The sequence below is a fragment of the Vulpes lagopus genome, chromosome 11 (assembly GCF_018345385.1).
Source record: "Vulpes lagopus strain Blue_001 chromosome 11, ASM1834538v1, whole genome shotgun sequence".
NCBI lineage: Eukaryota > Metazoa > Chordata > Mammalia > Carnivora > Canidae > Vulpes > Vulpes lagopus.
Genome location: NC_054834.1, coordinates 23,805,742 through 23,819,595, shown reverse-complemented (window position 1 = coordinate 23,819,595; position 13,854 = coordinate 23,805,742). Strand labels below are relative to the sequence as shown.

General features: G+C 36.3%; 1 protein-coding gene across 2 annotated transcripts in view; it reads left to right on the top strand.

The window, feature by feature from the left end:
• Positions 1-13,854, top strand: part of SEMA3A (semaphorin 3A) — a 461,093-nt gene that overhangs the window by 46,313 nt on the left and 400,926 nt on the right. The gene's annotated exons all lie outside the window — the stretch shown is intronic.

The window sequence follows — 13,854 nt, the reverse complement described above, 5'->3', positions numbered from 1 at the left end:
TCGGGTTATGAATGTTCTCTATTTTATGGTTCATGTATTTTGTGTTTTATCTAAAAATATTTGCCTACTTCAAATTTGCAACTCTATCTCCCTGTATTTTCATATTTAATTTTATGTTTATAGCTATACTTGGTCTTATATTAGGTCTTGAATTGGTTGTTTTTTGTACTGGGAGTTAAGGTCATGTTTATTTTTTGTCTTTATTTTCATATAAGTGCCTACTTGTTCTAGATGGTTCATTAAATAGACTTTTCCCACTGAACTTTCCTGGTGCCTTAGTTGACAATCAAGTGAACATGTGAGTTTTATGCTAGAGCTCTCTTTTCTAGTCCATTGATATGGACATAAATCTTTGTACCATTATCATACTGTCTTGATAAATACAAATTTAAGTAAGACTTTAAATAAGATAGTTTAAATATTTAAAAAGGTTCCTCTTTTTTGAGATTCCAGTTATCTCTGCATTTCTATATAAATTTTACAATGAGCTTGCTGATTTCTTCAAAAAATTTTGCTGAGATTTTGATTCAGTTTGCATTGAATCTGTAGCTCAATTTGATAAGAATAAATATTTTAACAATATTGAATCTCTCGGTTTGTTTAGATTTTCTTCAATCTTTTCAGCAGTAGTTGGTATTTCAGTGAAGAAGCCTTGACAACTTGAGTTAATTGCTGAATATTTTTATGTCATTGATGTTATTGTGATAATTTGATTTTTTAAAAAATAAAAACAATTAGAGTTGTTAGCTGTATAAGGAACTGAGCCTATAACTATGCTCACTTTATATGGAAGTCTGCTACCTTTTTTTGGTAGCTTCCATAGAGTTTTCTACTTATACACCATGTTTTCTATAAATGTTGTTTTACCTCTTGTTTTCAATTTTTTATGCTTTTATTATTTCTTTTTTGCATTTTTCTTTGCTAAAAGTTCAAATGTAACATTGATGGTGAATGGTTGGAATAATAATAGTTGATGATGGTGATAATAGATATAGAATAAACACTTTTTTCTTGTTCCTAATCATAGAGGATAAATGTTTAATGCTTCACCATTATTTTGATATTAAATTATAGGATTTTCATAGATGGTCTTTTTAAAATTAAGAGACATTGCTTCTCAGCATAGTATTGTTGAAAGTTTTAATAGTAAGAATTGTATTTTATCAAGTTCTTCAGTCTATTGAGATCATAAAATTTTCTTTTACTTTTTTGGTAAATTACATCGATTTTTTTTTTTAACATTGAACAGTTTTGCATAAGACAGTTGGTCAAGCTGACCAAACCTTTCTTATATGTTGCTACATTAGATTTGCTAATGGCTTTTAAAGGTTGTTTTCTAGACTCACAAGATCTGTCTAGGGGCAATATTTTTCATTCTATCTTTATGAGGTTTTATTAGGTATGCTGGTCTCTTGAAATGAATTTGACTATGGACCATCCTTTATTTTATGAAGGAGTTTGTGTAAGATAGTTACTATTTCTTCCTTCAATGTTTGAAAATTCACTGGTATATCCACGTGGGCTTTGAATTTTCTTTGCAGTAGGAATTTTATAATGGATTCAATTACTTTATTTAGATAAGGCTATTCAGATTTTTCCATTTCTTCTTTTGTCAGCTTTGTTGTTATGCTTTCTAAGAAATTCACCTAGTTCATCTAAATTGTCAAATATCTTAGCATAATGATCTTCAGTAAATCCCCTTATAAACCTTTTAATGTCTGTATGATGTATAATGATGCCTTTTCTTTCATTGTTATTTATAATTTGTTATTTTTCTCCCTTTCTCTTGACCAGCCTAGCCAGAAGGTTAACAGTTTTATTAACTTTATTTTATTAGTTTTATTAACTTTAGATTTTGTTGATTTGTCATTTTCACTTCGCTGATTTTTACTCTTAGTTTTGCTGTTTTCTCTCTTCTAGTTAATTTGGTTATAACTTACTCTGCTTTTTCTACCTTCCTAAGATGACACTTAGGAAAAGTGATTTCACTTAGGAAAGTGATTTCTCACCTTTCTTTTTATATATAAATGTCATTCAAAGCTCTACTTTAATTGTATTCCACATGTCTTGATATTTTGATATCTTGACTATCTAAATCAGGAGTCTGGGAAGCATTTGAGGGGGAACATTCTGTGTTGTCTTTCATGCAGCCAGGTGATGTCTGAAGTGAACACAGTGGAGTGCTGAAGCTACTGGAAGTTAGTCAGACTCTTCCTCCTTTCTGTTCTTTCTATAGTCTCAGAGCCTCAGGAACTTTGTATGGTTTCTCCACCTGAGTTAGTTTATAATTGCTTGTAGTATGATGCCCTCAAGACATTCAGTCTGCTTACTGGTAGCTCAGAACTCCAAAGGCAAGTGTCCCAAGAACACCACGTGGAAGCTATACCACTCTTAATCACCTAGCCTTAAATGACACATAATATTCCTCCAGCATCCCCACAGGCCTGCCAAGGTTCAAGGATAGGAGAATAGATGTCACCTTAGGTTACAGAAGGGGTGGCAATTTGCATCTCTTTTTACATTTTAAGAAGAGAAGGCCAGATGGGAAAAATACAACCTTCTGTATCATCTTTGATCCATAGGTGTGTATTACTTTTTAACAAAATACATTTTTACTTATTGTTTCCCTCTATTCCAAAGGTAATTGTTAAGAATATTTTTTCATTTCTTTATCCCTTTACCAAGTAGTGTCTAGCACATGGTGGGTACTCGTAAATATTTGATTATGTAAATAATTACATTTATTCTGTCTCCTATATCATAAATATACTTATTGCATTTTTGTCTTACCTGGAAACACTTTCTATTTTTTATCTCTATTTTTATGTTTTTAAAAGATTTTATGTATCTATTCATGAAAGACACAGAATGAGAGGCAGAGACACAGGCAGAGGGAGAAGTAGGCTCCTCACAGGGAGCTCGATGTGGGACTTGATCCCAGATCCTGGGATCACGAGCTGAGCTGAAGACAGCCACTCAACCACTGAGCCACCCAGGCATCCCTGGAAATATTATTTTTAAATTTTCCATGTTTAAAGGTAAATATACTCTTGGCTCAGTAATCCAGTATGAATTCCATTTGCTTTTTGTTGTTGTTGTTGTTGTTATCTTATGATACTGAGAGCATTGTTAGCGTTGTCAGAAATTTTCACATGCATTGCCATCTTGACCCTGTTTTTTGGTGTTTATAGATTTAATTCCTTTTCCACTTTCCGACAGTTAGTAATTCCACAAACAAGCTTTTTATAGCTTTAATCTAAATCTTCTTTGTGGGTGGCTAACCTTTGGCAGTCACTGTTTGAAAAGTCTCATCCGAAGTATCTATTTTCATGGCTCTGTTTTAATATCAGACATGATCCAGAAATTTTCATAGCACACATATTTGTTCTGTCAAAATAAAATAATCAGGACTGCTGCCTTGCTTATGCTCAGTAGAAACACTGTAAATAAAACCAGGACTGTAGTCAGTGATCTAAAATAACAAAATAGTTTTACTTCTTAAAATATACTCAAGAGTTAAGGCAAGCATGAAAGCAAGGTAAAAAATTATTCAAATGGGCACAAGAACTGTCCCTTGTTCTAGGCTTTCCATGCCTCCTAGTTCTTTCTATATCCTTTTCACCAAGATTTTTCCCTGGGTTTACAATAAAAGAGATGGGAGGGAGCAGGAGAAGTTATGCGTGCCTTCTCCTTCTCTAATTTCTAACCTGCATCCTAAGGGTTACAAACAAGAAAGAGAAAAGCCATTTGTTATTGTCTTACAATATTTGTTAGGTCTTTAAATCACAATGAAACAGGTACAGCTGGTTCATATTCCTTATTCTAAGTTCATGCTAGATCTAGCAGAGAAATCATTGAATGGAGAAATTATTTAACTCTGGCTCTAAAGAGTTTTCTCACCCCTATGAAAAATAAGCATTTTTGGAATGCTGGGTAGCTCAGCTGGTTACATGTGTGCCTTAGGCTCAAGTCATGATCCCAGGACTCTGCAAAGGAGCCCCATTGGGCTCCCTCTTCAGCGAGGAGCCTTCTTCTCCCTCTGCCTCTGCACCTTCCTCCCCTCCCCTCCCCTCCCCTGTACCTCACCCATAATCTTTCTCTCTATCTCTCAAATAAATAAATAAAATCTTTTTTAAAAATAAGAATTTTAGGAAGGGCAAGGTGGCAGAAGAGTAGGGTCTTTAACTCACCTGGCCCCACCAACTTACCTAGTGTTACATCCTGAACACCTAAAAATTCGACCTGAGATGCAAAGAGAAAACAGCTGGAACACTACAGAGAAAAATTTTTGCTTCTAAGAAGGTAGGAAGGGGAAAAAAAAAAAAAAAAAGAAGAAGAAGAGAGAAAGAAAAGAGAATCCAGTGGGGGTGGAATAGTGAGGCAAGGTGCCAGCTAAGGGGAGGAGAGCCTCCCTGGGAAAGCCCAGCCCCGGAAATGGGGGAACTTGAAACACCCAGTGTATTCCCCCAGAGGGAGCAGTACTCAGCAGGGAACCGGGCAGGACCCCAGATCCCCAGGGTCACTGTGAGAGAAGGGGCGAGGAGTGCACAGCGCACCCATGGGCCCATCTCCGTAAAGGGCTGGTGCACAGCCCCCAGGGCCTTGGGAAGAAGCCGGTGGGTCAGGTGGAGGGCTCTGGGCTGGGGGAGGGGATGGGGCTGTGCTGAGACCCAATCCCCACGGGAGAGGAAGCCCGGGAATGGGTCCAGACCACAGGTCCTGGACCCCAGGGTGCCAGGGGACACCCCTAATCCTGCGCTCCTCCCCAGACAGGCAGAAGCAGGGAGGGCCCAGGACAGTAAGGCCCCTCCTTCCTTGGGGCGCCCCAAGCTATGCAGGTCAGCACCCCCCACCTTGAGAGCACCTAGGCCGGTGTGGACTGGGAGCTGTGGGGGGGTTCCCGGGGAGCTGACCCCAGGGTGGGAAGCTGGCCACTGCCAGTGCTGCTATTCCTGCTGGTGTCACCTTGTGTCTGGGGGGGGCAGGGGAGTCATGGGGTACACAGCTCCCCGTGAGCCCAGCACCCTGCGAGGGGGGAACAGGGGCCTCACGGGGTACACAACTCCCACTGAGCCAGGCACCTGGTAGGGGAGGGGCATCTCCCCACCTCAGAATCAGCACGCAGGCCCCGCCCCCAGAAGACCAGCTGGAAGGACAGGGGAAGAGCAAGTTCTGGACAAGCAGTGGTGGGAAGCTCCAGGACTGAGGGAAAATAGTATATAGAACTAGAGGATCCTTTTATATATTCCTTTTTAATTATGATTCATTTTTATATCAGACTAAAAATTTCCAATATTTTTTCTCTTTTCCGACCTTAACTACAATATTTTAACAGCTCTTTATTTTTAAGTTTTTTTTTCCTTTTTGACTTTCATATTTATACAATTACATGTATCATATATTTTTCACTTCTGGATTCTCTTCAACATACTCAGTTTAATTTTGGTAGATAAACGAGATATGGGTTTTCTTTTGTGTTTTTTGTTTTCTCTCATTTTGTCCTACAATGGTGGAAGTTAACACCTTCTAAAACATGACCAGAACGCACCCAGAACCAAGTGGAACACTGTGCTGGTTCATCCTGTGAGATTATATTCTCCCTTCCTTCCCATTCTGTCCCTCTCTTTTATCTCCTTTATGTGTGGTGGTCACTGTGGGGCTCTCTACAAGTATTGCTGATTTATATTAATTTGGGATTGAGCATCCTCTAACATACAGAACAAAAACACTCAGAACCAAGAGGATCACCCTCTAGGACCCCTCAGGTAGACTACAGTCTCCCTCAACTACCACTTCTTCACCACCACCATCCCCCAAGCCCCCTTTTTTCTTTTTTCTCTTTTTCCTCTTTACAGTTTTTCTCTTTTTTTTCTTTTCTCCTTCTTTGGGGATTTTGGACTTTTATTTTTTACTACTTTGTTTTAAAACTTGTTTTTCACATTAATAGTCCCTTTGTTTTATTTTGTTCTGATCTTTTCCATTTTCTGGTCTCTGACCTCTTCAAAAGCATCTATGGTGTATTTTACTTAGGTCGTGGTTGATCTTTTTGACTCATCTGCTGATACAGCCACTCTGCACTGGACAAAATGATTAGAAGGAAGAATTAACCACAAAAGGAAGAATCAGAAACAATACTCTCTGCCTAGAGTTACAGAATCTGGATTTCAATTCGATGTCAGAAATTCAAGTCAGAAGCACAATTATAAAGGTACTGGTGCCTCTGGAAAAAAGCATAAAGGACACTAGAGACTTCATTACTCAGAATTGAGATCTAATCAGGTCAAATATAAAAATAGATTAAATGAGATGCAATCCACACTGGAGGTCCTAACAACGAGGGTTAATGAGGTGGAAGACAGAGTGAGTGACATCGAAGACAACATAATGGCAAGGAAGGAAGGTGAGGAAAAAAGATAACAATTAAGAACCCACGAGGAAAGGCTCTGGGAAATAAACGATATCTTGAGAAGGAAAAATATACGTATAATTGGGGTTCCAGAAGAGGCTGAGTGAGAGAGAGGACCATGAAGTATATGGCAACAAATCATAGCTGAGAACTTCCCTAATCTGGGGAGGGAAACAGGCATTTAGATCGGGAGACAGAGAGGACCCTCCCCCCAAAATCAGTAAAAACTGTTCAACACCCCAACATTTAATAGTGAAACTTGCAAATTCCAAAGATAAAAAGAAAATCCTTGAAGCAGCAAGAGACAAGAGATCTCTAACTTATAGGGGGAGATATCAGAATATCAGCAGACCTCTCTACAGAGACCTGGCAGGCCAGAAAGGGCTGGCAGAACATATTCAGGGTCCTAAATGAGAAGAACATGCAGCCAAGAATACTCTATCCAGCAAGGCTCTCATTCAGAATAGAAGGAGAGAGAAAGAGCTTCCAGGACAGGCAGAAACTGAAAGAATATGTGACCACCAAACCGGCTCTGCAAGAAATATTAAGGAGGACCCTGTAAGAGAAACAGGAAGCCCAAAGAAATAATCCACAAAAACAGGGACTGAATAGGTATTACAATGACACTAAATTCATATCTTTCAACAGTTACTCTGAATGTGAATGGGCTAAATGATCCCATCAAAAGACACAGGGTATCGGCCTGAATAAAAAAGCAAGACCCATCTATTTGCTGTCTACAAGAGACTCATTTGAGACCTAAGGACACCTCCTGCCTGAAAATGAAGGGGTGAAGAGCCATTTAACATTCAAATGGTCCTCAAAAGAAAGCTGGGGTAGCAATCCTCATATCAGATAAATTAGAGTTTAACCCAAAGACTGTAGTACGAGATGAAGAGGGACACTATATCATACTTAAAGGGTCTATCTAACAAAAAGACGTAACAATAATGAATATTTATGCCCCTAATGTGGGAGCTGCCAAGTATATCAATCAATTAATAACCAAATTAAAGACATACTTAGATAATAATACAGTAGTACCGGGAGATTTCAACACGGCACTTCCTGCAAATGACATATCTTCTAAGCACAACATCACCAAAGAAACAAAGGCCTAAATGATACACTGGACCAGGTGGATTTCACAGATATTTACAGAACTTTGCATCTGAACACAAATGAATACACATTCTTCTCAAGTGCACATGGAGCTTTCTCCAGAATAGACCACATCCTGGGTCACAAATCAGGTCTCAAGCGATACCAGAAGATTGGGATTGTCCCCTGCATATTTTCAGACCACAATGCTTTGAAACTAGAACTCAGTCACAAGGAGACATTTGGAAGAAACTCAAACACGTGGGGGTTAAAGAGCATCCTGCTAAAAAGAGGAAAGGGTCAACCAGGAAATTAGAGAAGAATTAAAAAGATTCATGGAAACTAATGAGAATGAAGATACAACCATTCAAAATCTTTGGTATCCCAAAGATTTGAGCAAGAGCAGTCCTAAGAGGGAAATACATCGCAATACAAGCCTCCCTCAAAAAATTGGGAAAAAAACAAATACACAAGCCAACCTCGCACCCAAAGGAATTGGAGAAAGAACAGCAAATAAAACCTACACCAAGCAGAAGAAGAGAATTAATAATGATTTAAGTAGAATTCAATGAAATAGAGACCAGAAGAACTGTAGAGCAGATCAACAAACCAGGAGTCAATTCTTTGAAAGAATTAATAAGATAGATAAACCCCTAGCTAGCCTTATTAAAAAGAAAAGTGAAAAAAAAGTCATATTAATAAAACTACAACTGAAAGAGATCACAACCAATACCAAGGAAATACAAATGATTTTAAAAACATATTATGAGCAGCTATATGTCAACAAATTAGACAATCTAGAAGAAATGAACGCATTTTTAGAAAACCACAAGTTACCACAACTGGAACAAGAAGAAATAGAAAACCTGAACAGGCCAATAACCAGGGAGGAAATTGAAGCAGGTGAGAGACTCACTCTGGGAAATGAATAAGAGGTAGTATAAGGGGAGGCAGGTAGGTGGTTGGGGTAACTGGATGATGGGCACTGAGGGCACTGGATGGGATGAGCACTGGGTGTTTTCCTATATGTTGGCAAATCGAACTTCAATAAAAAAAATAAAAATAAAATAAGAATAAACAGTTCTCATCCTTTTCTCTAAAGCTTTTTAATGGGGATTATAGAAGGAAAATCACCAACAATCAAGTGGGTTCTCTCTTTCTGCCTCTTATTAGTCACCCTCTCACTGAAGTTCTTGTGTATTGTCACCTCTGTGTGGTCCTCCTCAGGTTCCTCTTATACAGCAGGTTCTGATGAACATCCCCTTTCGTTTTGTTTCTTCTGTGGTGCTCACACATATACATTGATACTTTCAGAATGCTGCTTTATTACATTTTCAGAAAGAATAAACTGTAATAATGAAGAAACTCTTAACACAATCTTTTATAAGCTAAAACAAAAAGGAAACTTTAACAAATCTTCTGTTACAAGTATTGGTTGTTACCTTGCTATGATCTCTCAAACTAATGATCATTTCTACGTGGTAGATGCCATCTTATTACCTACTACACAAAAGCAGTATTACCAGATGGGGGAAGGGGGTGGGTGGGAAATGTTCTTGCTGTACAATTATTGGTTTGAAAGGCATGACCTCCCAGTGGTTTGCTGGCCATCTGTGATGATACACATAATGAAGTAGCTCACACTTCAAGTTAGTCCCAACGTCTTGCTTAGGGAAAAGTTACTTGACCCATTACAGCTCCATGAATCAATGCAATTTTCACTACATGACAACGTAATTACTGTGACACACCCAGTATAATTACAGGACTCGTTTTCTATGGATGCCATCATAACAGATTATTATTTTGATTCCTTGAAGCTGTGGAAAAAGCCAATTGAGTTGTTTGAAGCTAACATACAATGTTGAAGGGCCATCTTATTGTGACTGTTTTTGTTTTATATACACAGACACATACATAAAGTTATATCTAACACACTATAAACTTCTTGAATACAGTATTTTGTAGCCACTTCATTTTGGAATTCCTGTTTTAGGTCCACAATACGGTCAATACATATTTGTTTACTGCTGGAAGAATAGCACCTAACCTCCTTTGATTACCAAAGAATGCTCCATAGTCTGTGGTTTTTGGAAGTCTCTGAAAATATATAATGCTTACATAGTTTATCCAGTTCTTTCCAAGATGGATTGTTTGATTCACAAAGACTTTCTTCATTATTCATCTGTGTAGGCATCAACTATATTTTCTTTCATTTCTTCAAATTAACCTTTTAAAAATAAGCTATGGTTAGTGGGGAGCAGTTAATGTCATATTAGCCTGAGAAAACACCAATAGGAGACTGAAATATAATTATAGAGAAATTAATTTTGAAAAGTAGCATCTGAGAGCTACCGATTGTGGTAAATAAATATTTACCAAAATCTACCAAAATTGGTAGATTCACATATTACCTTTGCCTTTATTTCTATTTGCCTTTGTCTTGCCTTTTATGTTCTATTTGCCTTAATTCTATCAATCTGATTACTGCACATTTCGAGATACTTTTGTATTGGCATTCTCTCTTTGAAAATATTGTCTATCTGGAAAACTCTGTTCTCATGTATCATAACATCCAGTGTAAAGAAAAAAAAACTTTAATGATTTTCTTTAGAGCTGAAATCAGAGTTAGAAATAGAAAATGAATACTATAAAAGCATCAGATTAATTTTGAAATTAAATTTATAAAGTATTTAAGTGAAATATGTTCTATTAAAATCAAAAGGAAAAATATATCTGATTTTAGGAGCATATTATACAAGACTATCTTAATTACAGTATCAGTTTAAGTAATAGACTGCTAAATCAAAAGGAACATGCAAAGGAGAATGGCCAAAGTAGGGAATTACTTTGAATATTCGCAATAAAATGTAATTACTAGCTCAAATGACACCAGATCCCACCCACCACTTCTGTCTACTTCAGTTCATCCTGTTTTTCTTTTTTTATTGCAGCTGGTCTTCCAGGAAAGATTAGCCACTAAAGCCTACTTTCCTTTGATTTACCATATATCACTCTTTGTTTGGCTCCTTTGGGAATCACCTCAACCATCCAGAGGGCCTATTGTAAAACCTCTTGTGATCCTTTGTTCTGAAGGATGATAAATAAAAGCTCATAGAAATGAGAGGCTGTTTTAGACGAGAGTCCCTGGGAATCTGCTTTGTCTGTGTTTCTGTCATGGAATTGAATTACTGGTACTTAGGCCAATATGAATGACAATTTAAAACTGTTTGAGGAAGCCAAATGAAGAACTTTTGGATAAATAAATAATTTCTATTTCAGAACAAGTAAGTTTTCCATTGTTTCCACATACAAACTATTTAATATTTAGCCCCTCAAGAGAACATAGGATAAATAGGTAAAGGAAGCTATGACTTAAGCTCAGACACAATATGAATGTATTAATTTTCACTCCATTTGCATAATAGAAGTATTCTAAAAACAATTTACACTCTTACTCCTAAAATACATATCATTTCTCTGTTAAAATGTTGAATGGCTCCCATCATTATTAAGCTTTGTCCAACTTACTTGCATGGTATCTAGGGATCTGGATCCTTTGTCTACTTGGGAAAACTATTCACTGGTCAGTGTGCAATTACAACTATACCTCATCTTGTATAATCTGTTCTGACTCCTCCAGAGAGAGGCCTTCCCTTCTATGTCATTCACCTTCCCTTCTATGTCATTCTGACAGTTTACTTATTGTGATGGATTAAAAGTGTTTGCTTATGTATCTTTCTCTCCTGCTCAACTGGAAGCCCTTTGAAGGCAAGGTACTAAAGTCTTTGAATCTTTATACCAATGAATGCTTTTTAAATTGAATTTTACTGCATTCCTTTTTGTTACTAATTAGTAAAGCTGGCTGCATCTATTATTCTATAGTGTGGATTAAATTTTTATGTTGGCTATATTATTTTTCTATCATCAAATTTAGGTCGCCTTGCTGTTCAAGCTCTGCTTTTTAATTTTTTGGTAAACTTCTTTGGAGCATACTCCATTTTTCTTCTACCTGTTGGCCTGAGTAAATAAGAACAAAATGCTTTTTTCATTGAATTCCACACAAAATCAGTGATTTCTGATTCTAAAATGAGTGGAAGCTCTGTGAAAACTAGTTAAATTTTTAATTTTGCAAAATAGGACTTCTTAGTTCAAAGAATAAAACCTTTATAAGACAGATTTGTAAGACTCCATGAACATCAAACAGGATGTAAAATATCATTTGATGACTCAGGTGCCAGTGAATCATAATTATGGAAACTAGATTTCCCCTCAAAATCCATGGTCATGGACAGAAAAGGCAAGTTTAAATACACTTAGTTTTCCTCCACACACAACTTGAAATCATTAAAAAACATGTATTTTCCCGAAGTGTCCCCTAATTAAGGGCTGCCCTTTGCGTAAAATATTTAGGATGGCTAGATCGTTGAGAGAAATTATTTCTCTAAATAGCTGTGCCTAGTGCTATTAATGTTAAATTCCATTATATCATTTGACCTTGGGAGAATGATAGTGGATCATATTTGAAATATTTAAGGCTTATAAAACTTTACACAGCATAAAGATCTTGAAAATATTATACAACTTAGTTGTTTATTTCTTTGCCAAAACTAAATGCTAACCTAAACACAGTAAAGCAAACATGCATAAACACACACACTCACCCTCTTCTCTGTATGTGTGGATATGGAAGAAAATGAAAGTTTTTGAGACCAATGATTTCTACCTTGAACCTGCACCGTCTTCCAACACCTGGTCCTCCCAGCCAATTTGTTTTCTCATGTATCTATCCACGAACCTTATTTGTTCAATAAATTATCAAATACAGGGCCAGATTATTTGTTTCATAGGGAAGGTTAGAATTCCTTATTCTGTACATCAGTCTGATTGAATAATCATAATCTACCTAATTGGAAAAGCATATGACTGAATTGATCACTTTGATATCTTTATAAGGACAAATCATTTAAAATTTTGTCTATTCCATGAAATTTTAGCTATCTTTATTCTTAAACAATTATGTTTGTCTAGAAAAATTTACTATCTGTTCTTTTAGCATTATGTAGGAATTTCATAGTTCTTACACAAACTGTCTCCTTGCTTGGAAAATATGTTATTTAGTTAACTATGTTGTTTGGATAAAATATGTCAGAATTTCCTTTTAATTATTTTAAAGTATTTAGAAATATTCAGAAGTATTTATCTGAAAAGGTAGATTCATTCTAGAAGGTATTAAGTTTAAATATCAAAAGCTAATACAAAAAGTATAATGTTTTAAGTTTCTCTCTATGAATAGTCAAGAAGGGAAGTAATGTTAGAATGCATGCGGAGCTATTTAAATTAGATTTGTAAGAATTCTATGATTTCATGAGTTACATTCAGAGAGGAGACCAGTATTATGAAATTTTTCTTCTTTTAAATTGTAAAAAGAACACACACACACACACACAAAAAAAAAAAGAACACACACGCAAAAACAAACAAAAATGGCTTTATCTAAAGGCAGAATAGTTGATTGAATACTTAAGTCTGTCTTAATCTTAAAACTACATAATGAGTGCAGTGTTAGGTTTATTTGCTTACTTCTTAGATGTAATAAAAATTATATAATATTGTTTGTGGTCCATTGACCAGATCAATCAAAAAATACTTAGTGAAGGCCAATCATGAACCTAGAAACTAAATATACAGTAGTAAACCAAACAAATAAAATGTTTCCTCTCAAAGAGCTTATATTCATTTGTGGAAACAAAGACTTTGAACATAGATGGATGATGGATGGATGGATGAATAGATAGACATACAAATATTTAAACTGCTATGACAATAAGTAAAGGTCTAAGAAATTGAAGTAGGAAATCTCTGGGGAGGAATGTAATTCTTTTTTATGGTGTGGCTAAAGAACCACTCTTTGGCAAAGTGACATCCATGAGGTAGAGACTCAACGTTCCTTTCAAGGATTGTATTTGTGCTGAAAGAATAGCAAATACAAAGTCCTCAAGGTAGACGTGCTTGGAGTTTTCAAGAAACAGCAAAGAAATCAACGTGGCTATGCAGGAAGATGGTTAGGAAGCATGGTTGAGGACATGTCAGAGACCACCTAGTGACAAATTCACCTTCAAGTCCAATATCTTTAGATCTTTCCACAGTACTCTTATGGCAGTGAGACCACAGATATGGCTCCTTTCATACTGGACTTATTGGAAAGAATTTTGCTTTTTAGAAATTTGCGTGTTATGTTATAATGAATTGAAATGTCACAATGATTACTGTAATCTACTAGAAGGCAGGTTTAATATTCTATTCAGCACTGTAATACCAGAACCTATTAAAATAGTTTTCATTAG